The sequence below is a fragment of the Vigna umbellata genome, chromosome 5, assembly GCF_029865625.1.
Source record: "Vigna umbellata cultivar VRB3 chromosome 5, Vumbellata_1.0, whole genome shotgun sequence".
Taxonomy (NCBI): domain Eukaryota; kingdom Viridiplantae; phylum Streptophyta; class Magnoliopsida; order Fabales; family Fabaceae; genus Vigna; species Vigna umbellata.
In genome coordinates, this window is record NC_142169.1 from 41,801,854 (window position 1) to 41,807,319 (window position 5,466).

The window sequence follows — 5,466 nt, forward strand, 5'->3', positions numbered from 1 at the left end:
CCTCAATACAACCTTTAAAAAGCCCTCATAGTTGCATGTTTTTTGAAGTATGTGAATGATAAAGTCTTGTTAATATCAAGGGTGTCTACTTACATGGGTATTTTGAGTGTAAACACAAGCCAAAAACACTTGAGAGAGTTGGAGAGGAATAGATACATATTGATTTGAGTGTTATCTTTCATATTTTATTTTCTTGGGAATTCAAAAAAGGTCAACTTATGTGTGAAAAATAGAGTGATTTCATTTGCATGTCCATGACAAAGTAATGTCTAGATGATTGATCTGTGTCTAGTGCTACTCATTCTTTTGATCCAAAATGCAAATATGGAATAAAATGACTCAGAACAAAGTCTTGGAATTAATCAATTTTGTCCAGGAGTGCAAAAGGATAACAAATTTGATAGGCTGTCGTTGAAGCTATCAAATTAATACTACTTTTCAAGGCAACTTCAGTATTGCCAAGTAGTATCCAAGAAAGTAGATAGGGCTAAAGTAACCCTGAGTCGTCTCCCTACGAACACGAAATTGCTTTAGAATATCTGACTTTTATGAATGTTATGCAATGCTTATGAATAAAAGTAATGGTTGAAGAATGTTTAAAGAATAAATAAGAAACTTAAAAACAATTATGATGAAATAGGCTAATTCCACTGCTTTTCCAAGATAGATTCATCATCGGTTATTCACAAATAATTGTTCAATTGATTATTATTCAAGTTTCAAATTAATTAAAGTACATTCTTAATTAATTTGAGGGCGATCATGCATTTAACCAAAGTAAATTCTCAATCAAATGCAAAACCTTTCTAGATTATTCACAATAAATTCAACCAAAGTACATTCTCAATCAAATTTTATTGTGTTTAATCATGTCTATTCTTAAATCTCCTAACCAAATTAAAAGCTAATCAATCAAAGTAAATTCTCAATTGATTATAGTTGAAATTATTACTAATCAACCAAAGTACATTCTCAATTGATAGGAAAAACCATTTAATCATATGAAAGTTCCTAAATTAAATCAACGTAAATTCTCAATTAAACCTAGAAACCCTAGAACTCATATAATCAATATGCATGTAGATTCAAACATTATGATGCAAAAATCTTTACTTTTAACAAGATAGAGAGATGAAAGACATAGAGAAAGAACAACTTAAATCAATAATCAAAATAAACAGTCGTATTACATCAATCTAACCTCAGAATCCATAATGGAATTACAGCAGAATAGCCCTAGATGCTTAGCTCTCCATGAATGAAGTTGAATACAAGATGAAAGAAAAATGAGAGGAGTATCAGAGAATGAATGAATTAAGTGAAGTACCTTTTTCTGCTTCCCTTGGGTCTCTTTATATAGGCTTGATTGGGCTTGGACTCTGAATAGTTTGTTGATAAGATATTTTCTGTTGATATATTATATCTTTCAAATATTCATTAGATTAAATCAGTTTTAAAGAATATTTGATAGATATTAACTCAATTATCTTATATCCTAAATCTTCCAAATAACTAAAAGATTTAGATAATGATAAAATTATTTGGAAGATATTTTCTGTTGATATTCCCAAATTAAATTCAACAACTGAATTTTATCTTTTAGATTTTCTGACTTTCCAAAATTGCACAAATGCCCTGAAATTTCTTTTATCTGCACTTTAGCCCGTTCTGAATTTTCCAAATAAAATATGATTTTGGGCCTTGAATTGCCATTTAGACCAACAAAACTTATATTCTCAGCTGCACAAATAAACATTAGAACATCCAAGAATAATTTATGCGCTAAAACCCACTTTTACGTCTCTTTATTTTCCAAACCCAACAATTCCAATCATCACAAATTCACTTAAAATCAACCATTTAAGCGCAACTATCCCATCAAAAATTTGAATTTTAAAGCATAAATGTGGGCATAAATATGCACTCATCAGTGAGCGAACCCTAGTGACTTGAACGAACGCTCGTATTAGAAAATTTAGTTTAAGGAGATAGAACGAGTGCCGGGTGTAAGACCAAACACTTGCTTAGGACGAACACTTGGTATAAGACCAGGTGCTACTAAACTTATATAAAAGAGGCTTGATAGATATACTAAGATACTATTGGATTAGAATTTAGGAATAACTAAAATATACAATTTCACACACACACACACACACACACACACACATATATATATATATATATATATATATATATATATATATATATATATACATACTTAAGTTCATAACAGGATATTAAGAAAGAACTATGCCTGGCCGAACGCTCAAGCACAGTGTTTCAAAATGCAACGCTCGTACACTACTAGGATTCTTCCCAAATGAAAGAATCCAATTCTAACCAAGTTCACTCAGAAAACCGAACGGTCGAAGACTGTTCAGTAACAAACATACACTATCTTAGGGGAATTTCATATTCAGAATTCATATATAATCAAATTCATTTTTTAACGTGTAACTTCATAACTTTACACATTCATAGCATAACCAATTTTTCATAATTCATATAATTTCAAACATATCAACCAGCATACAACATATTCATTCATTCATTCCAACGAACGCGCATATATCACATAATCATACAAATTAAATTTAATAAGCTTCCCTTACCTTTAAGCGTGAACGATCGTACTAAAGATAGAATGCGGTTTGCCTGACTAAAATCCTTCTACCTCAACGTTCAATCAACTCTTCAAACTAAAACAAACAACCGACCAACTGGTTTAGAAGGAACTATGAATTGATGCAACCATAAGTTGGTTTGCATGTGCCAGGGAACGAACGACTAAAGGAGAAGAAGACTTACCAGGTCAGAACGCGAAACTGTTCGGTTCAGAATGAAACTTAGGACGCCGGAAACGCTTCTACGGTGCCTGAATGGTGATCGGAGAAGAGAAAAGGTGAGATTTCTTAGAGAGAGAAAAGAGCTTTTAGAGAGAAGGAGGAGAAAATGAGAATATCAGAGTTTGGAGAAGAAGGGTGCATGCAGAGAGAGTGGGACGTGATTTTCTAAAAACTCAGTTTTGCTTAAACGAACGTCCGCTCATCTGCTGACACCTGCATTCCACTATCTGATTTTTGGATCCTCGTTGCTTGACACCTGGCGTCCGCGTAGAGGATTTTGGATGCGTTTTTAGTGGTTCTGACACTCTCCTGCTTAAATATTTTACAAAATTAATTCACTCAATATAGTGCATATAATGTTAGACAAAATTCTCTAACAATTCTTGTTTTGAAGTTTAATCATATTAAGTTTAACATAATATCTAAAATAAAATAGTGTTTAATCATTTAGGACAATATATTAGAAGTGTTAAACGTTATTATTTAAAGTGCTTAAATGATCTAAAGCGACCGTCTAGGATTGCTAAAAGTTATATCTTAAACATTTTAAAAGTTACTCAAAATAAATAAGCGTTAAATGCTAGTATTTGTATCATGTCTAAATGCTTAGGTCGTTTAACATATTAAATGCATATACGTACAACTACTCTTTTGTCTCTTGTGTCGTGCTGTTTTTTTCTGTGTAGATTATCAATTTTATGAAAAAGCTTGTTGATAATTAGAATGACATTAAGATATATGAGGATATTCAAGAAATGTCTTTTACATGTTTTATGCCTACTCTTTTCGTACATTCAACAGAGTTTCTTTGTCAAGATGTAACATTGCTTATGACTCAATAGAGTTAAACGTTCTAGACAACTATCCTAGTGTTGATACTAGGAGTGGTGAAACTCGTCTAACCAATTTGGTTAGTTTATATATTAAAAGTGGTTAAACTCATTTTAGTGGAACCCTTTAAAAGTGGTTAGTTTGTAAACCAAAAGCGACTAAACTTGTTTTATAACAGACCATCGAATCGCTAAAGTGTATAAGAGAAAGTTAAATTGTTTAGGATACAAACAACCTCGCTAAATGTTATATCTTGAATGCTTTAAAAGTTACTAAAAACAAACAAACATTAAACACTAGTATTTGTATAATGCCTAAAGGCTTAGGTCATCTAATGCATTAATGCATATACGTATAAGTACTCTTTTTTCTGTTGTGTTCTGCTCTCTTATTTTGTTCAAATTATCAACTTTATGAAAAAGCTTGTTCAGAATCAGAACAACGTTAAAAGATATGAGCATATTCAAGAAAGGTCTCTTGTATGTTTTATGTATGCTCTTTTTGTAAGCTCAACACAGTTTCTCTACCATAACGTAACATAGCTTATGACTCTACCTTAAAGGCTACTAACTAGAAGAAACTCAAAAGTTATGAGTTACAAATTCTTTTTAAAGAAGTCTATTTAAAGAAGTTTGCATGAAAAGAATAGAAGAACTTTTGCTACCAATAATATTGTTATGCTCTCTGCTCTCTTTTTAAATCTCGTAAGAATTTTCTTAAAATTATCCTTTTACAAGTTTTCAAAAGTTCTTTGTAATATTTTATATCCTTCCTAAGAGAGTTATCTTATGTCATGTAAGATTTCAAAAACACCTTTGTTGTGTTAGATTCAAAAGTGAATTCAAATACTTGTCAAGTTTAACTCAATAGAGTTAAATGTTCTAAACAAGTGGACTTGTATTGATACTAGGAGTGGTGAAACTCATATAATTAGTTTGGTTAGTTCTTAAACCAAAAGTGGTTAAACTTGTTTTGGTGAAATCCCTTAAAAGTTGTTAGTTTGTGAACCAAAAGTGGTTAAACTTCTTCTTTAATAGAGCATCAAATCACTAAAGCATCTAAAAGAAAGTTAAACCGTCTATGATACAAACAACCTCGCTAAATGCTATATCCCAAACACTTTAAAAATTACTCAAAAAAAAAAATAGTATTTGTATCATGCCTAAACACTTAGGTCGTCTAACGCATTAATACATGTACACATAAGTACTCGTTTGTCTATTGTGTTCTGCTCTCTTATTCTGTGCAAATGATCAACTTTATAGAAAAGCTTGTTCGAAATCAGAATGACATTAAGAGATATGATGATATTCAAGAAATGTCTCCTACATGTTTTATGTCTGCTCTTTTTGTATGATCAACACAATTTCTCGACAAAGACTAACATAACTTATGACTCTACCTTAAGAAGTACTCCCTAGAAGAAACTCAAAAGCTATGAGTAACAAATCTGTTTCAAAGAAGTCTACTTAAAGGAGTTTGCATGAAGAGAAGAGAAGAACTTTTGTTATTAAGAATATTGTTATGCTCTCTACTCTCTTTCTAAAGCTCTTAAGAGTTTTCTTAAAAAACTCTTTTTACAAGTTTTCATAAGTTCTTTGTAATATTTTATATCCTTCCTAAGAAAGTTATCTTTTGTCTTGTAAGATTTTTAAAACACCTTTGTTGTGTTAAATTCATAAGTGAAATCAAACACTTGTAAAGTTTAACTCAATAGAGTTAAATGTTCTAGACAACTTGTCTAGTGTTCATATTACGAATGGTGTTAATCGTTTAACCAGTTTGG